The 26039-nt window shown below is 52.6% G+C and overlaps 1 protein-coding gene across 2 annotated transcripts in view; it reads left to right on the top strand.

Moving 5' to 3' along the window:
* Window positions 1–26039, top strand: part of WSCD2 (WSC domain containing 2) — a 117601-nt gene that overhangs the window by 37938 nt on the left and 53624 nt on the right. The gene's annotated exons all lie outside the window — the stretch shown is intronic.

Genomic DNA, 26039 nt, shown 5'->3' with positions numbered 1-26039 from the left:
AAGAATGACCAGATGAGATGAGGCACAAAATACAACAGCCAGGTATTTAAGAGACAGAAACTGCTCCTATAATTATTCTTTCCTAAGGAAGCCACGGGCTGCATGTAAATTCTCTGCAGAGACTGTTCTGCCTCTTAGACTCCTAATCATCCCAAATCTTTGTGTCAGGAAGCTCCTGCCTCTCAACTGTAATTCTAGCCTCAATTTCTGCTTCCCACAGCCTGGACCACAATTTTCACAAACCTGGGGCGGGGGTGGGGGTGGTGGTGTTGGAATTCTGCAACAGTTCTGACTCAGGTGAGAGTTATTTTTATGTAGAAAGTGGCAAAAACACACAACTCAGACACTGACTTTCTAAGAAGAGAGTAATTTACTTTGGCTCATGGACACCAAAATCCACAAGTCTCTTCCATGTTTCAGGTGTGGCTTGATCCAGGCTCAAACAAAGACCATCAGATCTTAGCTTCTCTGCATCTCTACATTTCCCTTGTGCTTGGTGCTCCGATAGTCGCAAGATGTCCCCAGGAACCCAAGATCACTTCTCCTAGATGCCCTAATCCTTTGGGAACCAGGAGCTCTGCCAGCCAGTCTTGTTGGTTCTAATTAGATTACCTGCCTGTTTCTGAAGCAGCCAGTGGTGAGAGAGGGAGATAGGCCCTGGTGATTGGCTTCGGCCAGTCAGGGCCCATCTTTGGAGCTGAATCCAGGGTTAGCCTTTCTCAAACCACACTAGCTGGAGGACATGTGGGTTCTGCAGGGAACTGATGCTGGAAGAGAGTGTGGGGTAAAAAAGGACGCCGAGGTTGCAATCAGCCAGTGTCTTGACACCTTTCCGAGACAAAGAAATGACAGATTTTCCAGTAGAGACCCAGCAATGCAATAGGATTGAAGGACCATCTCCTCCCTTCCCCCCCTTCTGTCTCCTTGTTCCCAGTGCTGTGTGGCCTGAAAATAACAAGGTTGGAGTCAGAGTGATGAATGGGGCAAGATTGACTCGGCACTAATTTTGCCTGGAAGCTGTAGCTATTTTGGGCCCCTGCTGAGCCCTGGTTTAGCTTAGCTGGTTAGAGGGCAGGGCTCATGAGGTCAAGGGTACAAAAGGGAGCAGAAACACGGGACTGGAGGCACAAGTCTTGGGGCCTGATCAGGCTCTTCCACTTTTGACTCAGGCCCTCGGGTAAGTGACTTCCCCTCCCTGGACCAGCATCGCCACGTCTCCGCCGACTGTCCTTTCCTTCTGTCCCCAGCTCCTTCACTAGGCACGCCTACACATCTCGGGTCACTGCCGGATTTCTCACCCCAAGGCTGGGTTGGATGCCCCTCTGTGTGCTTCTAGAGGCTTAGGCTTCCAGGTACAAGTCCCACTTCTCCCCGTTTCTCAATGAATGAGGTGGGGTAAGTCTGTCAACCTCACTGTGCCTCAGTTTTCTCATCCGTCAAATGGGGATAATGTGAGTGCTACCCATCTCATGGGGTTGTTGCAGTAATGACCTTGTGCAATATAAGCATTTAACACAGGATCTGGGCTCCGTAAATGCTAGTTTAAGATAGTAATGATTCTGGGGCACCTGGGTGGCTCAGTCAGTTCAGTGTCCGACTCTTGGTTTCAGCTCAGGTCCTGATCTCAGGGTCGTGGTATCGAGCCCCATGCCAGGCCCCCCGTTCAGCAGATGCTCCCTCTCCCTCTCCCTCTGCTCCTCCCCCTGCTCCCTCCCTCCCTCTCAAATAAATAAAATCTTTAAAAAAATAAAAAATAGGGATGATTTTGACATCTAGAGGGAATATTGAGCTCATTAAATCAAGCTTCTAGTCCCCTGTCACATGAGATACATGAAACTGAGGCTTCCTACCATTCTCTTCTCTACGTCGTTACCTAGCATCCCTTCTGGTGTACAGTACATGCTTCATAAAACTTGTGGAATAAATGTCCCAGGTCCGATGTTCTAGGGAGTTCCCTTAGCTCTGTGGAGAGCCCCAAATCATGCGGTTGGGTTTGTCCACGGGTCTTGCCAGAAATGTCAAGCTTGAAAGGCCAGTGTAAACTGGGAGTGGGAGCCTTCCATATAACGATTCGAGTGGTGCTAAAATTGTTTCCCTTCTCTTACATTCCAGTCCCTGCTCTTGCCAGGCCCCACTCCCCCACCCAGAGCCTTGACCTTCAGGAAGGCCCCACTAACACCCAAACATCTGGACATAAATCCGTGGTCACTAGGGTGTCACTGACTTTAAAGAGTGAGAGAGAAGAGCAGCGTTGGGGGGTGGGGGCAGGACCCTGGCTGGTGAATGTTGCGGGGTCAGGGATGGAGGAATGCAGGAGTCGCCAAGAGACTAGGGAAGGTCGGCCAGAGAGGGCGTCTTTGGTTCTGCCCAGAACTTGACCTGCAGTGACTCTCTCTATACACTGGGCTGGCAACAGTACCAACAGGGAATAAATAGAACGCCCCAAACAAGACCCCCTCTGTTGAACGGACCATTAGAGACCTGGGGGCGGTTATTTCACTTGGCAGCTTCCCCCGTGGGTGGCCAAGAAGCCAACGATGGAGGCTGTGCTCCTGGAGCCTTCTTGTACTGGGAGGGAAAACATTCACCGCACAGGACCTGGGGCGGCTGACTTAGTTCTGTCTCTCCCCAGGCACGCTCAGAGCTGTGTGCTGGCAGTGTTCTTGACCAAAGAAAATGTGCTGGGTGTAGAGGGTGTGTGTGTGTCCATCGCGAATAAGAATCCTCTTTCAGCCTTACCTTTATTTTTGTGTGTTATTGATTGGATTTAAGTCAGTTTGTTACTTAGGTAATAAAGCTTAGTCAAGGTGGGCCCTGCACCTCTATGCCCAAAATGGCTTTGTGCTCACAACACACGAGGGGAGGATGAGGATGAGAGTGATACATCAGTGGTGACGGTGACAGTGATGATGATGGTGATGACGATGATGATGGTGATGGTGACCGATGACGATGTTGACAGTGACGATGACTGATGATGGTGATGATGATGATGAAAGTAATGATGGTGACGATGTTGACAGTGACGATGACTGATGATGGTGATGGTGATGATGATGATGATGGTGATGATGATGACGATGGTGACCGATGACGATGACAGTGACGATGACTGATGATGGTGATGGTGATGACGACAGTGACGATGACTGATGATGGTGATGGTGATGATGACAATGACGATGACTGATGGTGATGGTGATGACGACAGTGACGATGACTGATGATGGTGATGGTGATGATGACAGTGACAATGGTGACGATGTTGACAGTGACGACAATGATGGTGATGGTGACGATGACATAAACGGTGATGTGATGTCAATGACGATGATGGTAGCGATGGTGACAGTGGTGATGGTGGCGCAAACGCCCACTGAGCCCACTAGGTGCCCAGCAGCCTTCGAAGTGCTTTCCTTTAATGTACTAATTGATTTAATCTCGCAGCCACTCTGTGAGCAAGGGTCTCTTGTCATTGGATCCATCATCCGCTAGCTGGGTGATGCTGGGCAAGTGATTTCTCGTCTCAGAGCCTTGGTTTCCCTATCCATAAAATGGCACATCTCTGGAACACACTCAGTGTTTGACGTAAGTGTTCAAGAGATGAAGGTGGTGGTGTTTTTTTTAAGATTTATTTATTAGAGAGCTCAAGCAGGGAGAGGGGCAGAGGAAGAGGGAGAGAGAGAATCTCAAGCAGACTCCCCTGCTGAGCATGGAGCCCAAAGCGGGGCTTGATCCCACGATCCTGAGATCATGACCTGAGCTGAAATCAAGAGCCTGATGCTTAAGTGACTGAGCCACCCAGGCGCCCCAGATAAAGGCCATTCTTAGAGTTCCTCATGGGGCCCTCCTGTCCGCCCTGTGAGGGGGGAGGTATTATGATGGACCCCAGTCTTACAGAGCGGGGCACACTCTCCCAGGTACGAGTGGCTGAGCTGGGGTCTGAAGCCAGGCATGGGCGGCCAGTCCCGTTGGCCTGCAGAAGTGGTTTCCGTCGTCCCGGCAGGGTGGTTTCGGATGGGTCCCTGCATGGGGTGCCCGGGCTGGGTCCACACGAGCCCAGATGGGCCCCCAAGCATGCTGAGCTCTCAGCCTGGGGCTGCCCGCAGGGTTGGAGTGGGTAACGCGGGTGCGGCCGGAGCCCTGGGACACACGGCACGCCTGGTCTCTGGATAGTCTGGATGCCGGGGACACGGTTTGCCACTTCCCTCGCCTCCCACCTAAGGAGGCCCTGGAGCAGCAGTGGGGATGCTTCTTGATTTGGAGTCCGCTGCATCTAGATATTTTTTCTGGCTCTGCAAATCCACAGACAGCTCTCCGGCTCTGCGGAGTACGCCGTCCTCTGGGGGACCACCGGCCCCACGTGCCTTCTGAGCGGTCGAGAGGGGGCCAGTCTGATCCGAGGTGTGCTGTAGGTTGTAAAACACACAGCAAATGTTGAGGTCTTCGTGTGAAGAAAAGAATATAAAATATGTCGTTAATAATAACGTTTGTATTTATTTCGTGCTGGAATGGCAATATTCTAGATTTGGGGGCTCCGTTAAAGCACATGATTAAAGTTGATTTCTCCTGTTTTTCCTTTTTCATGTGGCTGCTTGAACATTTTTGGTTCTGCATACAGCTGACGTCGTATTTCTCTGCTCGAGAGCTTACAGTTAGCTGAGATTTAACAGTTTCAGGCCTGAATTCAGATCTCCACCCAGCTTCTAACCAGCTGTGTGACCTTGGGCAACTCACTGCCCCTCTCTGGGCCTTAGCTTCTTCGACCGTAAAATAAAGATAAGAAGAATACCTACCTCATAGGGTTATCTTGTGGGTAAATGAGAGACAGGGTGGACAGCAGTGAAAATAGCGTCCGACATCAAGTGAGCGTTCCATAACTGAGAACCGTTGCTATCATTTTTTATGAGCTGATCTGCACGGACCCCAGGGAGCCCAAACCTGTCCAGCCCCGAGAAAGTTATTATTTGTCCCTTCTGTGACTGGAATGATTTTTGTTTCTTAAACAAACTGCATGATTTCAAGTAAGAGTTTTTTTCGCTATATTTCAAAAAAAAACCTATCGGAGATACCGATCATTTTCAAAGATTTATTTATTTATTTTAGAGAGAGAGCAGGGAGAGGGGCAGAAGGAGAGGGGGAGAGAGTCATAAGCAGACTCCGCGGTGAGTGTGGAGCCCGACGCGGGGCTTGATCTCACGACCCTGAGATGACGACCTGAGGGGAGACCACGAGCCAGATGCTTGACAAACTGCGCTGCCCAGGCACCCCTACGCTGATAATTCTTGATGAGGAATTCTGTTTGTCTTGAGAAAGGATGGAGTGTAGCACTCAGTCAATCCAATTCCAGCCCCCAAACTTGGAGTTGTGCCGTTGTTGACGGTTAATGTGTAATTTCTAGGGTTTTGGAAATCCTAAGAGGTCCCATCCACCTCTGTGATATCTTTAGGGGATCTTTAAGAACTTGGGACTATGTTGAGATGCAGGGGGACCATGAGCTCTTTTAATCTCTTCATTTTACAGATGGGAGTGGATGACCAGAGAGGTTAGGCAACCTGTCCAGGGTCACACAGCAAGTAGGTGGTAGGTCATCCGGCTTCAGAGTCTTCGCTCGTGACCCCTTGCTATAGTGCGTCATGGCACCTAGCCATCACAGCAGTCGTAACATTATTCCTATTTAAAGATGAGGACACAGGATCAGAGAGGTTCAGTCACTTGTCTTCCGTCACACAGCAGCAAGTGGCAGAAGTGGAGTTCAGTATGGTGTACTGGATTGAATAGTGTCCCCCCCCCCCCAACATTCATGTCCATCAGGAACCTCAGAATTGGACCTTAGGGGGAAACAGGTAGAATGAGTTAAGATGAAGTCCTACTGGAATCCAGTGGGCCCCAGTTTAGGAGATAGGCACGGAACGGATGTTCCCTTGGAACCTCTGGAAGGGACCAGCCCTGCCGACACCTGGATTTTGGTTTTCTGGCCTCAGGATCTGGGAGACGATGAATTTCTGTTGTCTTAAGCCCCGCGGTGTGGTCATGTGTTAGGGCAGCCCTGGTAAACGAATATTCCGGGCAGGATAGACTTGCAGCCCTGTCATGGTAAACGCCCTTGCTCATTCCAGGTCTCTGTTGACGTGTGCCCCCTCCCGTCCCCAGACCCTCCCACCGGCCTGTGGCAGCAGCCCAGCCTCAGAGCGGCTCCACAGAGCCCGGGCTGTGAGAAAGGCCGGCTGCGGCGGGGCCTCAACCGTGCAGCCCGTCTGCTGCTTGCATTGTGAGCTCTTGCAAATTACTGTTTTCAGTTGAAAAGAGGTTCCAGAGAGCTCTTCAGCTGCTCAGCAGGATCCGTGGATGCTCTTGAATTAACGAGGAGAAGCAGAACCTTCCATGACTGATGGCCGGGAGCACCCCCCCCCCCCAGCCTTTGTCCTGGCCCGTGGTCAGGCCTGGGAGGGACAGTGGTGCCTGTCGGGGGTTCCCAGAAGAGCAGTCTTAGCCGAGATCAGGTCAGAGTCTCCAGGGTTTGGCGTGTCTGTATAGAAAGGGTCAAAGGATGCTGAGTTAGGCTCTGCAGTTTCCAAGGGATCAGCAGCCTTCTGACGCCTATGCAGAGGGGCCCGGGTGGGCCTCTTACCCAGCCCGGCAGCCTGTCCTTGGTCAGCACGCACAGTGGACACCCTTGCCCCGATGGTTGATGGGATAGACTCACTTCTACCTCTGGTTTCCAGCTGAGCTGGGGCCATTCTCCCTTAAGCCTGTTCACACATACACCCAACCAGTATTTATGGTGCATGGGCTATTTTCCAGGCTCTAGGAAAGCCCTTTCCAGCACTATCTCATTTAATCACTACAGAAATCCTGGGCTGTCTTATTGTCATTGTCCCCATTTTACAGATGACAAAATCAAGGCTCCGTCCCTGGCCCAAGTTCACAGAGCTGGTAAGTGGCCACGTGGAGTTTGGATGCGGGTCTGTCTTCCACTGTAGTCTGTGAGGGGGGGTGTGTCTCTGCTTCTGACCACGTTCCCTCGCCAGAACCGGGCGGTCGTTGCAGGGATAAAGGCAGACTTTATTCAGGACTGTGGCAATAAGGGGGAAAGAGACACATGGATAGGACCAGCTCAACTCTGAGTCCCACATGGGCAAATGGGAACTTAGAGCTAAAACCAGGGTGGGGGGCCGTCAGTAATGGACGATTGGGAAACGTCAGGAATAGGGAGGGATTCTAGCTAAACTGACCCAACAGGATTGCTGCCGCAGGGCAGGTGGGCCAGGTGAGCAGAGGTTCCCTGGGGTGGTGGGGGGGGATGGGAGGTGAGGAGCCCAGTGAGTATTGAAGGTGATCAGCTACGGAGGAGGGGGAATCGGCTAAGCTGACTTGACAGGATTCTTGCTAAAATTGGACAATGTAGAGACGCCTACTTGAAGACACGTTCAGGGAAGGCTGAGTAGAGCTTCGCTAAGCAGAGAATCTTCGTCACTATTTCTTCCCCATCTTGTCCTTAAAAAATATTGAAGGCTGCAGTTGCCTTAAGTAGAGTTTGATGATGCAGAGATTGGGCGCTGGCGTCAGACATCTCTAGGCTCAAGCTCAAACTCTACCACCCCCGAGCCGAGCGCCTCAGGTCCCTCCCCCTTGCCTCAGTTTCCTGACCTGTCAAATGGGGACAGTCCTGGACCTCTGTCCCGGGGCTGGGTGCGGTGATGTGGGAACCACCTGGCACAGGGCTCAGACCCACACATGGGCTGGACCATGTCCTCCAGACCAAGGTAGCTAGTGACCACGGGCGTCACTCCCGCTGCTGTGGGTAGCCCATCCCCCAGATGGCTCCGAGCCGCTGAAATACGAATGGGTCTGGCACCGTGGAAGGAGTCAGGGATACAGACGTGACAATGAGGCAGCTCTCTCTTCAGGTGGGCCTTGGAAAGTAGAGGGATGCCGAGCGGAGCTGGTGTGTGAATCTTTGTGTGTGCACTGGTGATTCTTAACGGGGGGGGGGGGCGTTTTGCCCCCCCGGGAGACAAGTGGCAACGTCTAGAGACTTTTTTGATTGTCATGACTAGCAGAGGGGCGCTGGTAGGCAGAAGCCGCGATGCTTATAAACGTCCTGCAATGCCTAGGACAGTCCCCTCCTCCCAACAGCGGATCATCCAGCCCTGGAGACCAAGGTTGAGAAGTGGTCGTGTGTGCACAGGGGAGCGGGGTGAGCGCTTCTGTACCCTCCGTACAGAGACCCCAGGGCTCCACAGGCCTGGGATGGAGCTCGGGACTGAAGCACCTGCCTTCAGCCCGCACCCTCTCCCATCAGCTGCCTGCAGCCAGATAATCAGGGCTCCCCGTGTTTAATAGAATCCGGGCTGCTAAGGCAAATGTAAAAACAAAACCCTGGGCAAATATGTTTTTATGTCAACACAGCAGGGGGTGGCGGCTGCCTGTGGAGAAAGTACCCTATGGCTGGTACTTCTCAGAGCAAAAATAACCCTGACTGTTCCTGCTCTGGGAGCAGAGAAGGTGATGAGAGGAGGGTCACGTGGGCGCCCAGGTGCTCATGGGAGCTGTCCCTGCCCCGCCGAGCCCTCCCTTCCCACCAGGTGAACATCCCAGGGGCCCCGGGATGAGAAGACAGCAGGTGTCGATTCTCTTGGAAGCCTCCTTTCCTTCGGAGCTCAGCCAGCATAGCAGGAAAAAGCACGGTTTTTTTTTTTTTTTTTGAGTCTGATTTACCTACAGTAAAATTCGCCCATGGTAGTTTCTAGGTCTGCAGGTTTTCACAGATGCGTTCAGCCACGTAACCACCTCCAGAATAAAGATAGGCAGGAGTCCATGACCCTCAAAATTCCTCTGCGCTCCTTTGGCGTCACTCCGTCCCCCCCCCCCCCCCCCCCCCCACACACACATCCCAGCCCCTGGCAACGACCAATCTCTTTGCCTTTGGCTTTTTCATACAGGCTTTTGAGTCTGGCTTCTTCCACCCAGTGTAATGCTTTGAAACTCATCAGTTCCATAGTGTGTGTCAGTAATTGATCCCTTTTAATGGCCAAGTAATACTTCCGTTTGTATAAATGGCTCAGAGGGTGTCCCTTTACCCTTGAAGGACGTTTGGGTGGTTTTTATTTTCAGCGGTGACAAGCTGCCATTGACATTTGCATACAGATTTTCACGTGAGCATGGGTTCTCCTTTCTCTTGGGTCAGTACCCATGCGTGGGATTGCTGGGTCCTATGGTACGTGGACATTTAATTTTATAAGAAAGCATCACACTGCCTGCCCAGGTGTCCGTATCCCCTTTCGCGTTGCCCCCATGGATGCGTGAGCGGTCCGGTCGCTCTGTATCCTCTCCAGCACTTGGGTTGTTGGGTCACGTGTTTGAGCCCTTCTAGTGGACGTGCCGTAGTATCTCATTGTGGTTTTAACGGAAGTGCAGTTTGCTGCGTTCTCTAGTCCTGGTGCTGCCGCTTAGGGGAAGCTGGCCGGGGGCTGGTGACGTCAGTGGTCAAGAGCATGAAGTTTGCAAACAGGTGCACTCCATCCCAGCTGTGCCACTCATGAGTCTTGTGACCTTGGATGTGCCTTCTCAGCTGCTCTGAGCCTCAGTTTTCCCTCTGTAAAAGGGAGCAGTGCTCGTGTTTACAAGGGTGCTACATAGTGGGTCTACCACGTTCATAGTGGGGTGTGTGTGTATATTATATATGCACATGGATATTCTATAATTACACATATGTATTATGTAATATAATGTGCCTGGCTAGAAGTCACTGCGGTTATATTTACTGGGCCCTCACTGTGTTTTACAAAAGCAGTAAATACAGGGATTGGAGCCAGACTGCTCGGGTTTCCATCCTGGCTGTGCCACCCACACATCTAGCTGTGTGATCTTGGGCAAGTCACAGGACCTCTCTGGGCCTCTGACTCCTCATCTGTACCATGGAGATCATCCTAGTACCTTTTTCGGGGAGGAGGGGATTTTTATGAGGGCCGAGTGGGTTTAAATGTGAAGGGCTCTCTTCCTCTGTTCCACATGGTTCAGCCCTTCATGAGGCTCAGGAACGTGTCAAACTGATGTCCCGTGGTAGACCAGGCGATCGCTGCTGGAGAGGGGGCACGAAGGATCCTCTCTGGGGTGCGGGGAATGTTCTAGGTCTTGATCTGGGTGGGGTCACGTGAATGTGGACCCACGTGCACATATGATTCCACAGGACTCCTTTGCACTTAAGATGTGTGGTTTTTACCAAACTGTATGTGGATTCTCTTGTTTAAAAACAAACAAACGAACGAAACAAAACAACGGGGCGCCTGGGTGGCTCAGTGGTTAAGCATCTGCCTTCGGCTCAGGTCATGATCTGAGGGTCCTGAGATCAAGCCCTGTGCCAGGATCCCTGCTCGGTGGAGTCTGCCTCTCCCTCTCCCTCTATGCATTCTCTCAATTTCCTTCTCCCTCAAATAAATAATAAAATCTTAAAAAAAAAAAAGGCAGCAATAAGAAAAAGTCTGAGGTGCTCCAGTGGCTCAAGCGACAGAAATGTCTTACCTCACAGTTCTGGAGGCTGGAAATCCAAAATCAAGGTGTCAGGAGGGTTGGTTCCTTGTGAGGGCTGGGGGAGGGGGGAAGGTTCTGTCCCAGGCCTGTCTCCCTGGCTCCTATGAAGCTGCGTTCTGCCAGTGACTTCGCACTGGCTTCTCTCCGCTCCTGCGTCCAATGTCGTCTTAGAGGAACACGGGTCATCCTGGCTTGGGGCCCACCCTCATGACCTCATTTTAACTTGGTTACCTCTGTAAAGACCCTGTCCCCCAATAAGGTCCCATTCTGAGGTGTGGGGGTTTGGACTTCAACATCGGAATTTGGGTGGGGGTGGGGTGGTCACAGTTCAACCCATCACGGTATGTAGAAAGCGCTCTCGGAGGACTATTCTAGATGTCACTCGTGCATTCCTCATAGCCACCTCTGAGGGAGTTACCGTCCCTTGAATGTGGAGAAACTGAGGCTCAGAACAGCTCCTTGATGCGCCCCGTGTCTCCTGGGTCCCTGTGGTGGGGCTGGGATGTGAATCGAGGTCTGCTTGTCCCCGGAGGCTGGGCTCCCTGCCCGGGGATCAGATCCTGATTTGTCCCAGCCTCTTGTAATCACAAATGACCTAAACAGGAAGTTTTTAAAGTCTGGTCCCTGGACCAGCAGCAGGAGCTGCCTCTCTGGGAGCTTGTTAGAAATGCGCGTTGTCGGGGTGCCTGGGCGGCTCAGTCGGTTGAGCGTCCGACTCTTGATTTTGGCCCAGGTCACGATCTCAGGGTCCTGGGATCGAGTCCCTGCGTCAGACTCTGCACAGAGTCTTTACTTGTCCCTCTCCCCGCTTGCTCTAGCTCTCGCTCTCAAATAAATAAATAATAATAACATCTTAAAAAAAAAAAAAAAAGCACTGTCAGGCTCTCTGCCGGGGACCTGCTGAATCAGGAGCTCTGGGGGCCAGTGCCTTCCAGAGGATTCCCGTGTTCGCTCCAGTTTGAGAACCCTGCTTTGTACCCTGAGGATCCCTTGGAAGCACTGAGTTGCTTAACTGAATCAGATCAAAAGGCCACATTGGATCTCAGATGGGACCTAAAGCTTCAGCCCCAGGTGGCTTACAGCCCATGGCTCTCTGGCCTCGAATGGCTTCCTCTTCTCTGATTCCGGAGACTTCAAGAACCAGCTTACTGTTTGAGTAGCACGGAAAAGATTTGGCTGATGAGGCTGGCGTTTGTATTTGGGATTCCTTCAGAAATGATGTGCTCCAGACACTCAGGACTTGCTGGAAGGTTCCACGTCCCAAGCTACAAGCCACAGAGATGAGAAGACTCTGAGGCAAGGTCCCCAGCTTGAGGAGCGCATATTTCCTTGGGGGGGGGGGAGATAAACTTCTATCCACAAGGCAGTGGTGTCACCAAAAGCCCTTTGGAGCCACAGAGTCCTGGGCTGAAATCCCAGCTCTGCCTCTTGTGTGCTGAGTGACCTTGAGTGAATCCCTTGACCTACCCGAGCCTCAGTTTCTCCTCTGTACAATGGAGAGAAGAGTACCCACCTTACAAAATTATGAGCATTTGAAATTAGGCATTACAAGGTCTGGAAGCTAATGAAGTGTCATTGTTAGCGCTTGAAACCAACATAGACCCCAAGATTTTATTTTATTTTAAAAAAATGTTAATTCCCGTAGAGTTAACATACAGTGTTAGTTTGAGGTATACAATACAGTGATTCAGTAATTCTGTACATTGCTCTGTGCTTCCCATGATAAGTGTACTTTTTAATCCGCATCACCTATTTCACCCCTCCCCCCCCCCACCCCGGACCCCAAGATTCTAAAAGCTAAAAAATCAGGTGGTCCTCTTCCTGGTGGCAGAGGCCCCATCTTCTTGGAGGTGGGGGTCGTCACCACAGCACCTGGCATACAACAGGTATGCAATAAATGCTTGCCGTGTGAAAAGATAACATGTTGCACCCCCAGATGGTGGAGGTTTGGGAGAGAATATTGGGCCCCTGTGGATCAGAGCAGAAGTCTCTTGAGGCGAGGAAGGAGAAATTTTCCCCAGAGATGATGCATTTGTGAAGTTCCTGCAGGATAAGCTCTCACCGTAGGCAGACCCCCTGGTTTGGGTCAGGCCTGGGGGGCAAGCCTTGGCTTGGCAGGTGGTTGGCGCTCAGTGAGTGTCGAATCAATGAATGAGTGAATCATAGTTTGAATGGGAGGAGGGGCAGTAAGTAGGAGCCAGAAGACATTTTAGGCAGTCTTTGTGTTTTCCGAAGGAGAAACCAAAGGCGCACAGAGGATAATCCACTTGCCTTGGGACACAGAAGCATAGAAGGAGCTTGAAAGGTTGGGGAGGAAGAGGAGGAATCGGAGTGAGAGACCAGACTTGAATCTGGATCTTCACCTGGTACTTGCACCTGGCTCCGGGCTTCAATCCTGAGCCTTCTTCCACCTTCCAGCCACCCAGGACCAGCTAAGTAATTTGCAGGGCCTCGTGCAAAATGCGGATTCTTCCCTGTTCGGTAATTGTTAAGACTTCCAAGGTGGTGGCCACAGAGCCATAAGCCAAGCACAGGGTCCCACGGGACCACCCGGGGAGCACACCCAGGGAGAGCGCCCTGCCAACTACTCCATTTACAGGCTAGGGAACCCCAGCTCAGACTCCACCCAGGACACCCCATCTGTCCTCGGGCATCCGGATTCGATCCCACGGACCTTAGTGGTCAACTAGTCCACTCCTTCATTGTGCTAACCTGCCCCTGAGCCCCCCGCCCGGGGCTGAGCATCTGAGTGCCCTGACTTGCTGTCTAGAGCTCTGGGCAGGGAGGAGAGGAGCTTCCCTGCCCCCAGGGGCCTGACTGCTCTCCTGCTTCCTTCTCCCTCCCAGGATGTAAGGAGACAGACCTCCCTCCCTCCTCCCCTAGGGGAAGATTTATTCCTGGGGGTGCGTGGGTGGATGCGTGTTTGTGTGGGGGCTGTTTGTCTAAATTTAAAGACATCATGACAGCAGCAGCCTATTAATGTTGAGACTGGTGAGGTCTCTCCTTAAGAAGAATCACGAATAAGTTGAGAGAGCAGGTCCCGCCTCCGGGTCTAACTTCTGCCCCAGGCCCGCCCCAGCCCTCTGGCAGCAGGGGGTCATCATAGGCAGGGGGGATGAGAGAGAGCAGTTGTGATGAGCACTAAGTGTTGTACAGAAGTGTTGAATCACCTTATCGTACACCTGAAACTAACAACATACTGTCTATTCACTAGCTGGAATAGTCGTCCCCATGGTAGGGCACAGCTGCTCGTGCCAGATGCCCGTGGGGGACCTCGAGGAGCAGCACACTTGTGCCCATTTTACAGGCTGGGAAAATGGAGCCTCAGAGAGGGTACATGCCCTAGCAAGGTCTTGAGTGATCAAGTGACGACTGAAGTAGGGTTTCAATGACACCAGTACATTCCAGAATCCCCGTACTCTCAGCCAAGCCTTGGCGGCCGGGCGTGGACTCAAACAGGAAGTTCGCAATAGTTGTGACTGTGTTGAGACCCAGCAGTGTGCCCGGCCCTGTGCTAATAAGCATTTTACGTGTGTTACTGGAGCAAATCCTTTCTTTCTTTCTTTCTTTCTTTCTTTCTTTCTTTCTTTCTTTCTTTCTTTCTTTCTTTCTCTCTCTCTTTCCTTCCTTCCTTCCTTCCTTCCTTCCTTCCTTCCTTCCTTCCTTCCTTCCTTCTCTTTCTTCCTTCCTTTCCTATTTATTTATTTATTTATTTTATTTATTTTATTTATATTTTTTTAAAAGTTAGACTCCACACCCAGCGTGGAAGCCAGCACAGGGCCTGAACTCAAAATCCTGAGACCAAGACCTGAGCTGAGATCAGAAGTTGGTTGCTTGGGGCGCCTGGGTGGCTCAGTCGTTAAGCATCTGCCTTCGGCTCAGATTAAGATCCCAGCGTTCTGGGATTGAATCCCGCATCGGGCTCCTGCATCGGGCTCCCCAGCCTGCTTCTTCCTCTCCCACTCCCCCTGCTTGTGTTCCCTCTCCCGCTGCCTCTCTCTCTGTCAAATAAATAAATACAAATCTTAAAAAAAAAAAAAAAAAAAAAGAAGTTGGTTGCTTAACCAGCCGAGCCACCCAGGGGCCCCTTGAGCAAAGCCTTCGAAACGACCCCAGCAGCGGGACTACCATTCTCATCCCATCGTACGGGTGAGGAGCCTGCAGCCTGGGGAGATACGTGGCTTCCTCACCTTCTCCGTGCTAGTGATGAAGCCAAGATCCCAACTCAAGTCTCAGTGACCTCAAAACTCCTGCGCTCTCCATCTCTTTCTTTAAACCACAGCCAGCAGGGGGAAAAAAGAAAAGACACGCAAGATGACAAAAAAAAAAAAAAAAAAAAAAAAAAAATCACTCCTACACCTACCCTGCAAGAGGTAATGTCTTTATGTACATTGGTGAGTTTCCATCCAGCTGTTTTTCTCTGCCGAAGGGGACATTCTTGCTCCAGGCAGCTGACCTTTGGTGTTCCGTAATTGCTGAGCAATTTACAGATGCCCGGAAATATATAATTCATGCACACATCTTTCATCCTGGTCACTGGAAGGCAGCGAGCCATGGCTGTCGCCCAGGGAGAATTTCAACCTTGACACGGGAGGAGATGGGATCTTAGGGGCTCAGAACACAATTTCAGAATCTGAGAACCTGCCAACATTGAAACGGACCCCGGTACCCCCAGCACAGAATGCTGGGCGCCAGGGATCCTGGCGTGGAACCTGATGATCAGTCCGACGACGGAGCCGGGGGTGGGGGTAGAATCTTAGAATTGAGCTCTAGAGACGGAGACTGCACTCTGTACGTCTGGAGTCAGAGGGCCCGCTGGTCCGCTGCTCTGTTCTTTTGGCAGTCCCCGGGGATGAGAAACCATGTTGGGTCCCACCGAGAAGCTTTGGTTTCTGGCGTTAGGTGCAACCCGGAACATGTCTGGGCATCACCCAGTGTCTGCTGTTTGTCATTTGGGAGTCGAGCTGAAGGCTTCCTGCCGTGTGCCGTGAACGGGGATGGAGAATGGGGGTGGGTGCATGTGTGCGCGTGCTGTAAGGGAGGGTGACAGGCACGGGGGTGTCCGTGTTCACGCACGCGTGCGTCTCCGGCGCGTCTCACCTTCTCGATGGTGTCCAGATGGCGAACCAGGGGACTGAAGGACTGTCAGTCTCCGGCAGTGATTACCCTTGTGGGAGGGAACATCCCTCTGTTGGATCTCCTTGCGCCACTGGAGGCCACACTGAGTCCCCAGACCCCTGTGCCTTCTAGAAGGGTCTCCTTTCCCTCATTCCCAGCTGAGCGGCTTCAAGTGGGGCACCAGCTTGCTGAGCACGCTGTCCGGAGAAGGGCCTTCCGGGCCTGGAGGGCTTCGGAATCAGCACACTCACCCCGCAGAGGTTGGGGACGGTGCTGCGGCCAGAGGCCATGTCACGGGGACGTTGTGATTAAGGTTCTGGAGTTGGACAGGCCCGGCGTCAGGTCTTGCTCTGCCACTCACCGGCTCTGCCTTCTGCCCAGGTGGCTGGCCTCCTACACCCCCCGCCCCGATGGGCTCAGCTGTACAGTGAGAATAAAGCCAACCTGCCGAATAGAGCCGCTGGGGAGAGGCAGTGGCACGGTGTAAATGGAAGCATCTGGCACATAGTAGGTGTGCACTAAATAGTAGTTTTAGTAGTTTATACATTGTCCTTTTCCCCCAGGGAGGGCATCAAGGCTTTTGTCTGGAGTCCAGGAGGCCGGGGTCTGGGTAGACTCGCTGGCTGACTCCACCTTCCCCTCTGAGTCAGTGAGGACACTGGCCGGGGGATTGTGACGGGTCCTCCCTCCGGCTCTTAGTTCTGCTCTAACGCTGGGGGGTGGGTGCTCTGGGAGGGGAGAGAGCTTGAATGTGAGCAGCTGGGCTGGGGGCCCAGAGACCCCTCCCCCCCGACACACCTACATACACATCTGCACCTGCCTACACAGACCTCCGCACCCACACCCACACACACACACACACACACACACTCTCTCTCATAGGTACAGACGTACACACAAACCTACACGGACATATACACATACCAATACATAGATACAGTTGTACCTTCACAGACACACACAGGCACACACGTCCTCACACATGCGCACATGCACACACATACATATTAGCTCAGGCAGAAAGACCGGGCTGGGGGACTTGGGGTGGGAGCGGGGTTCTTGCTGGGGAAACCCCTCGTGAAAACCTCCTCTCTCGGGAGGAGCTGCTCACAGGACCTGTCGCTGGTCCTAAATTAGAGTGTAATCGCCTTGGCCAGCCGGGAGCCCCAAGTGTCAGTGGGCTTGTGGTGGCAGCTGGGGGTGGCGGGGGCAGGCAGGGAGAGAGGCGCGAGCACGGGGGAGGAAAGTTGTAGGGCTGCAGGCTTGGTCTGGGAACCGGCTCAGCCCTGGCCCGGCTGTGTGACCCTGGGCAACCCTTGAACCTCTCTGAGCCTCGGTTCCTCATCTGTAAACCGTCAGACTTGCTCGAACTGGCTTCTAAGGACCCTTTGGCTCTGTGATTCTATGATAGCATAAAAGCAATGGTAATAATGATGGGAACAGCTTAAGCGGACTGAACCCTTACTTGGGCTCAGGTGCATGGGAAACATTGCGCACGGATGGGGGTTCTTTCGTCTGAACATCTCTGGGCCTCAGTTTCCCCTTCTGTAAAAGGAGACTGTTTTTCGAGGCCAAGGATTTCCAGACTTCCTTCCAGCCCTTTGTCAGCAGCTCTAGGGAACTTGCTAAGAGACCAGAGACGGGGAGGTCTTTGAGCTCTGGGGTCGGAAGGCCCTACACGTTTCTCCCCTGTGGTCTCCACCATCAGCCGCCATTGCCGAGAAAGGGCCCAACAGTAAATATTTTAGGCTTTAGGGGGGTCACATGCGGTCTGCGGCTGCTTATCCTCCTTCTTCTTCATAACCCTTTAAAAATATAAAAGCCATTCTTAGCTCTAGGGCTGACAAAAACAGGCCAAGAGCCAGTTTGGCCCAAGGTCACCGTTTGCCAGTCCCTGATAGTGACAAATGTTCTTGCTTTGTCTAAGCGCTTGGCATCCCATACGGTGAGGTCAAGTCCTGAGCCCTCCCTTGAGGCTGGAGTTTTCGCCGGAGTTTTCCCCTGAGCCCCACCTAGAAAGAAGCTCCAGAGCCACCACTGATGGCTTGGCCAGTTCTCAGCTCTGCCAGTCAACAAACACTTCTCGACTCCAGGCCAGCCTCAGAGCCACAGAGTTGTGGCCATAGTCCACTGGGATGGTTAGGGTCCTTCGAGGTGTCCTCCCCACCTCCTCGCTGTGCACTGTAGGGGACAGGTGTGGCAGTTCCGAAAGGCCCCTGCGCCACGGGGTCCATGCCCCACCCCTAGCCCCTGTCCCACCCTCTTCTGGGATGTGCTGGGCCCTTTCCCACCACCCACTCTGCACTCTGGTATTGTCCCCTCTGCCTGTGACATCCTTGTCCCAGATCTTCCCATGGTTGCCCCCTTTCTCATTGATCAGGTCTCTGCCCCAGCGTCTCCTGATTCCCAGTGGGTCCTTCTGCAGCCACGCTACCTAGAGTGTCTCTCCCCTGCTTTTCTGCATCACTAGGGCTTTCAAGTACTTTTAACGGACCTACCTACGGCGAGAAAGGTGTTTTACGGTTAGGATCCATTATGTGTGCGCGCCCGCCCGCGCGCGCGCGCGCGCACACACACACACACACACACACACACACACACTGAAGCAAAAGGTTCACGAGATAATACTACTTCTCTTTCACGGCACGTGAGGCAGTAACAGTTCGCTGTGTTCCCTCCCCTCTCCCGCTTCCTTCCCGTTCTCTGACACCCGCTGTAAGTCTGCCCCTGTGGGTAAACATTCTGCCCAGACCCACCAGAGCCACCCATTATCTCCCCCAGACAATTAGCAACCTATTAAGGAACTCTGTGCAAATGTGCACTAATTGACCTACGACAGAGCAGCTCCTGGAGGAGAAGGATGACTCCAGATGGCTTAATGATAGGAATTTAGGGCCTTTCTTTAGACGTCCGTCTTGGGGAGGAAAGTGATCTGGGCTCCGAGAAAGGCTGCCAGCTGCCAGCTCAGGAAAGGCCAGGGGATTGGGCGAGCTGCACCTCGGGCCCCTTTCACCAAACCCTTGGACAAGGGGAGCTGTCAGTTCCCCTCTTAACCCCCCTCCCCCAATCTGCCCCTTCCCGTACCTCCGTTCCTTCCCCCAGACCAGAGTTGTAATGGCTCGTGGACATCTACTCCAGTGGGTCCCGCCTTTCCAGGTGTGTGATTGCAATCCCTCTTTTCAGTAGACTTTTACTTTTTTTTTTTTTTAAAGATTTTATTTATTTATTTGACAGAGATAGAGACAGCCAGCGAGAGAGGGAACACAAGCAGGGGGAGTGGGAGAGGAAGAAGCAGGCTCATAGCGGAGGAGCCTGATGTGGGACTCGATCCCATAACGCCAGGATCATGCCCTGAGCCGAAGGCAGACGCTTAACCGCTGTGCCACCCAGGTGCCCCAATAGACTTACTTTTTAAAGCACTTTTAGGTTCACAGTAAAATGGAGCAGAAAGTACAGAGATTGCCCAGACGCCTCCTGCCCCACCCCTGCACAGCCTCCCCCACCATCAACATCCCGCAGCAGAGTGGGACATTTGTTGCAGTGGGTAGATCGACGCTGACAGGTCACCGTCACCCAGAGTCCATAGTTTACATTAGGGTTCGCTCGTGGTGGTTGGGGGCCATTCTGTGGATCTGGACGAATCTATAATGACCTATATCCACTACTCTGGTATCATGCAGAATACTGCCCTGCCCTAAAAATCCTCTGTGTTCCCCCCTATTCTTCCTCCCCCCGCAACCCTTGGCACCCACTGCTCTTTTTACTGTCCCTATAGTTTTGCCTTATTTAGAACGTCCTGTAGTTGGAATCGTACGGAATGTAGCCTCTTCAGGTTGGTTTCTTTCACTTAGTAAGATGCATTTCAGGTTCCTCCCTGTCTTTTCGTGGCTTGGGAGCTCATTTCTTCTTAGCACCGAGGAATATTCCATTGTCCAGATGTACCATGGTTTATTTATCTGTTCACCTACTGAAGGGCATCTTGGTTGACTCCACGTGATTCCAGTTACGAATAAAGCTGCTATAAGCATCTGTGTGCAGGTTTTGTGGGGACCTGTGTGTTCAGCTCCTTTGGACGGATACCAGGGAACACGAGTGCTGAATCCCATGGTTCGAGTATGTTTAGTTTTGTATGGCTGATCTTTGAACACTACCCCCAGCTAACTCTTATGGAGTCTCTGCTGTATACCCAGCACCATAGTAAGAAAGGTACCCACATCTTCTCATTCAGTGCTGTCTCGAGGCCTGGGAGGCTGGCACTTGGCCCGCCATGAGTCAGGAAGCCAGAGCTTTCTTGGCTCCTCCGTCTCTGTCTGTTTTCTTCTCCCTCTCTTTGCAGACTAACTTTAGCTCTTTCTTTGGCCGTGTGATGACAGCTTCTCGTCCAGGTGACAAGCAGACATTGTCATGTCTCAGATCCCAACTCCACATTCTGGGGGAGGGAGGCAAGAATGGATTGGCCAGTTTTATATCTGAGTCCACCTGTGGTCACCAGCAATGCGGGTGGGCTTGTTACGTGGTACAAACATGGCCACGGGGGCCTGCCCCTGTGAGGAGGGGCTTGGAGGTCACTCATTAGATGCCCCCCCCCAAGTGGGTCCTCTACACCTATCTTGGGGGTCTAGACTCATCAGAACAACTCACTAAATCTTCATCCTTGTCTGGAATGAAGTCTGGGCAAGTGGTATTGGTCATGAGAAGGGGGCAGGAGATGGTTTGTTGAGTTGGCCGAAGTTGGGGCAGAGTAAGACCACCGACTGAGAAGTTGTTGTGTCAGTCTCAGTGGAATGCAGGGTCCTGAGCCAGGCTGCCTTGGGCGTGAACCCAACTCCACCACTTCCTAGCCGTGGGACCTTGCCCAGATCCTGTAAACTCTCTACACCTCAGTTTTCTCATCTGTAAAAGGGGGCTAACCAACGAGACCTTTCTTTTAGGATGGTTAAAGTGCGTGACACACAGTAGGTGCTCAATAAATACGAGCACCTCTGATTATTACAGGACTCCGTACTTGACACACATTAGCTCGAACCTTCTTACCTTTCCAGTGAGGCAGGGTAGACTGGCCATATTTTGCAGGTGAGGAAACTGAGTCTCGGAGAGGCAGGCCAGTGGCCGAAGATCACACAGTCTCCATATGGCTGAGGCAGGTTCAAACCAGAAGTGCCTGCCTGCTTCTCGGTCGGACCCCTTTCCGCGGTTCTTCCCTGCTGGTTTCTGTTCACCGTGGCCCAGCCTGATTGTCTGCAACAAGGGAAGACGGCCGTAAAGTTTGCCCGTGGAGCAAGAGGCACTGGAGTCATTACCCAGGGAAACGAAATTTTAATATTTATTTTTAATGGGCACCATATGCTCCTTTTGATTTTTTTATTTAATTACATCATGGCAGATGGCTGGGTGTTAAAGGCCATTAAGCTAATGGCACTTTGCCTCCTCATTTATTTTCCTGAGTTTTGGGAAAGATGAATGGTAATGGACACAGCCGGTGAGCTGCGGATGCTGGGTGGTGGCGGGTGAGTCCCGTCCTAGGAACGGAAGGAAGGAAGTGTGGGGGCTCCGGGACCCTTCCTGGTGGCTGCGTGAGCGTGCGGAAGGCAGCACATGCTTTGATTTTAGGCGCCGGGAGCAAGGTTTTCCCCTGTGGGCATACACACAAACGTGCAGTCTTGGACACTGTAATCCCCCTTTTCGGGCCCCCAGAGCAAGTCTGTCTGTACTGAAGTGTCCGTTGCACCTTTGCACGGAGCAGCCGGAAACTCGGGAGAACCAGACCCCGTGTGTCCATCACGGACACATTGGCATCATTGCCCCGTGGACACCCAAGAGGGGAAGGAGATGTCCCAGAGGGGGGTCCACAGACCATGTAGGGGTATGAAGTCTTCCCCAGGATTCGTTTGGTTAAGAAGATTCTAGATTCCTAAAGACCATGGGTAAAAACCACGAGACTGGCATATAATTTATAATGGTATTTTGGGGGCTCTTTCGTGACTTCTTTCACTTGCCAAATGACTGGTCCGGAAGCAAGAAGGATGAGCAGGAAGGACTTTGATTAGACTCCCCGGAGAAAAAGCATTTGAGGGGTGGTTTTCCGTGTCTCCAAGCTCAGGAAGGATCTTTCCATTGAGGGTGGGGTTCGGCGGACGGGGAGAGTGGGTAGGGGGGAGCTAGCTGTGTTGGTGGTCTACTGGGTGTCAGGTCATCACAACATCGAGATTTAGACAGTTGTGCCCTTGGAGTCACACTCCGTGTCTTGCAAAGTTGTGTGCTTGGGCACGTCACTTCATCTCTGGGAGCCTTGACTTTCCCCATCTATAAAATGGGTATAATCATAACCACGTCTCCTCGTTGTTGAGAGGTCCTGTGTTGCCTTCCAGGCACAGTGCCTGGCACAAAGTAATGCTTAGCGAATACTGGTGATTTCTGTCTGATATTGTTATCATTAGGCCAAGACTTAAATTTTATCTCTGGTCTGGGCTCTCAGTTTCTTGGAGACCCCACCCCCACCCCCCCGCGTCTCCTACCCGGAGTGTGAAGAAATCACAACTTCACAAACCTGGTTTCCTGGGAGCTCTTTCTTGGCTCCCAAGCTCGGATGGTCCGAGAGGTCAGCTGGTCCCTAGGCTGGTGCCCTCAAGTCAAGTTCAGGGGGCTGGAGAGAGAGAGAGAGAAGGAGGGAGGGAGGGAGTGCCGCATGCCCAGGCTCATGGGCTTCCAGCCAGACCTACCTGCCCCTGCAATCTGGAAGGGCAGCTCCCCCCCCCCTCACCCAGGGGAGGGAGCCGAGGGGCAGCTGTACCTCCCATTTTCCCTCCCCCAGGGCAGCTCTGCCCCACTAGTCGTTTTCTTGGCATCTCGTCAGCCGAGGTTCGTTCAGTGCTAAAAATAGGCCGTGTTTAGACGCTCGGAGGCTCTAGCTGGAAACGCGAGCTGCCGTAACCGAATGCTGCCATTCTTGCAAAGGGGGCCTCTTGCCCTCACCCTTGCGGAAACTCACCCTGGCCCTGAGGGGAGGCAAGGCGGGGATCAGGTCATCCGCCCCATTCAGTCGATGGGGAAATTGAGGCTCAGAGAGTTCCCATGCAGCATGGAGAGGGATGGGGCCTGAGGGCTCAGCGAGCATGAGCTCCAGCCCTGTGAGACCCTCCCAAGAGCCCAAGAAGACCACTCTGTGGTTGACCCATTTCACAGAAGACGGCGGCTCACAGAGGCAAGGGCACCTGCCTGCGTCTCACACCTGTAAGCGACAGGAGAGAATGCTGACGGGACTGTGGTTTCCGACACGTAACGGGCACATGAAGACAGAGAGGTGAAGGCCCACACGTGCCCCCTGCTCGGGATCGTAGATGCGCCGTCTGTGGGCTGGGGAGGACCATCGCCTTCCTTATGGGTTGCTGAGAGGGAGGAGTGTGCGAGAATGTGTTTGCAAAGCCTTTGAACGTGGGTCCGGCGTGTGGCAGGTGTTCGACGAATGGCGGTTCGCTTCATTTCCCCATTCCCTTTGGGGTTAGAATTTCTGTCTGGAGCGAGAAAGAGGGAGAGAGGGAAAGAGACAGAGAGTGACTTGGGGATGGGGGAGTGACAGAGGGTCATGAGAGGCAGAGAAGTCTTCAGGGTTCCCTTGGGGAGGTGGGACTGTGGCTCAATGGGGGTTCCTGAACCCCAGGACCACCCAGAGCTGATAAATGGAAGATACTGTCTCCACAGAGTCCTGAACATTGTTCTCTGAGGCTGTCCCCAGTGTTCTGGTGACAGGGTTTATGTTTAAGCTCCCAGGAGACGTGAATCCCCTGACTCTTCTCACTCATTGCCCCACACCTCTTGGGGACCTACTGTGCTCCAGATGTTGGGGCTCACTCAGAGAACAGATAGGATGCCCCCCCCACCGTGGAGCCCAGCTTCCAGGGTGCCCTCCCTCCAGGTGCCCTCCCTCCCAGCGCTGGCAGGTGCGTGGGTGGCTCAAGTCAGTGCCGCCCCCGGTCCCCGGGAGGAGCCCCCCCTCACAGTCCCTTCCCGGGTGGGCCCCCTTCACTCCCCACATCACCAGTGCCTCCGTCTCTTTCTGTTCCTTGCTAGCTTCTAATGAGCTCATTATCCTCTTAAAACCCATTTGGCACCCACTTAGAGAAAAGATGTGTTGAAATAGAAAAGAACGAGAAGGGAACAACAAAAAAGGACTAGACCCAGAAATATCCTCAGAGAGACAAAAAGCCACAGGGAACACAACAGCCATCGTCTCTGCCGTCTCCACGGCAGCAAATGTGCTTCTGAGGCAAATGCCTTTGAAGGCGGCTCACATGCGCCCTTGAGAGGAGTGGGGCGGTGGGGGGGGTGCTTTCCCAGAGCACCTACTGTGTGCCAGGCACTCTGCTGACACCTTTAAACGCAGTCCTCCCAGCAGGAGATCTTTTGGGAGGGGTCGGGATTCTTACGGCCACTTTACAGGCGAGGACCTTCAGTCGGGGAGAACAGGTGTCTTGACCTAGTCACGCAGCACGCGAGTGGGTGGGAGAGGCAGGTTCCGAACCCAGGTCAGTCCACCTCCAGAGCCCAAGCTCTCGCCTGTCTCCTTCTGGAAGGGCTGGTGTCCCCCTGCCCATCGCCACGATGGCTGCTGGCATTTTCTCTTCATCCTGGCCCAGCTGCAGAAACATCTGGCACATATGTGATCTGTATGGAATACCATGGGCCACCACCGACTGCCTGGACGCTTTCAAGCTGATGAGAAATCGGTCTTTCTAAAGTGTCAGTGTGACCGTGAAACTTCAGGGGCTCCCCCACGCGTGCGGCTGGAACATCATCTGGACTCCTGAGTTTGGCCTTCAAGGCTTGCCGCAGCTGTGTGACCCTGGATAGATGACTTAATCTCTCTGAGCCTCATTTCTCTGCTCCGCAAAATGACTACAGATGTCCCTCCCAGAATTGGTGTCAGGATGAGGTCAGAGTACGTATGTGCTCAGAGCAGAGTCTGGCACGTGACACGCACCCAGCAAACAGGAGCTATTAATATTAATTGCTGTTCTACATTTTCTATGTACGTCCCCTCCAGGATTTGTCACTGTCCAATAGAGTGAGTTAGCGTGGTGGTTCATTACGTTGCTGTCCCCCTCAGTAGACTGAATTCTCTGGAAGTGGGACTCTGCGTGATTGATTCCTGCATCCCGAGCGCACACAGTAGGCAAGCAACATGCGTTTTTGAACGAATGGAAGAACAGGTAGATGGCTGGATGCGGGGACGGAGATGAATGGTGAGTGGATGGGGGGACTAAGGAATGAGCAATGGATGGCTGGATGGATTATAACTTGACGGATGGTGAGTAGGTGGACTGATGGATGGAACAGAGGAGAGGACAGATAGAGGGATCGATGGATGAACAGGTAGTTTGACTCCACAAAAGCATGGATTTGGGACTGTTTTGTTTATTGATCTATTCCAGGTACCCAGAGCAATAACGGGTGCCGAGTACTTAGTGCTTAGTACTTCGTCCCGGAATGAATAGGATGGCATATGGAGGACTGATGGAATCTACCTGGGACCCCAGTTACACTCCCATTGTTGCTCTGGTTTAGGACGGGCCGTTACCACTCAGATCCCCCATTGGCCGCCAGTTAATCCTGTGCTTTGGCCAAGATTGTCACGAGGCCCCCTGCTGGTGATAATGTGAAATCACAGCAGCCAGAAGGAGTCTTCTGTTTCCTAATTTACATTCTGATTTCCTCCTGGCTAATGATCCTTAATGTTTACTCATAAAAGCAGTGCCCTCGGCCCTCTGTGCCCATCACCATTACCTGAGAGCACCTGGTTACACCTGTAGGTGTCCCCTTCTACCAGAAATTCCGGTTGGAGAGGTGTCCAGGATCTTCATACTTGACCAAGCTCTCGGGCGATTATGAATCGGATGCTTCTTGGACCACACTCTGAGGCCCTCCTGTCAGAGAGCGAGCCACTGGTCACTGGGAGGCAGTAGAGATGGGCTGCTGCCTCAGGGCTTCTCTCTGAATCCCCAGCTGATAGCCCGTCCACGTGGGATAAAAGCCGAGTCACAAAGGCAGTGGTTAAGAGCTGTGGTTTTGCATTTGGACTGTCCTGGGTTGAAATCCCAACTCCACCACTCATTGGCTCTGTGGCCTCAGTTTCCTAATCTGTAAGGTGGGGGAAATTGCTACCTCCCATAGGAGCACTGGGAAAAATGACTGAGTAATACGCATATGGCTTGGCATGATGCTGGGCATACTGTAGATGCTAAATAAATGCAGAGCGAATGACTCTGTGGCTAAATAATCCCGATTTCCTTTACTTCCTTGGATAGGGGAGAGGGCTTGGGCTTTGATCTCTCCCAGTCTAGAATGCGAGCCCTGTGAAGGAAGGGGCTTGGTGTCTCCGGTTCATGGCTTTA

This window comes from Ursus arctos, unplaced genomic scaffold (assembly GCF_023065955.2).
Source record: "Ursus arctos isolate Adak ecotype North America unplaced genomic scaffold, UrsArc2.0 scaffold_34, whole genome shotgun sequence".
Taxonomy (NCBI): Eukaryota; Metazoa; Chordata; class Mammalia; order Carnivora; family Ursidae; genus Ursus; species Ursus arctos.
The sequence above is the reverse complement of the archived record's forward strand: the minus strand, read 5'-3'. Positions and strand labels throughout refer to the sequence as shown.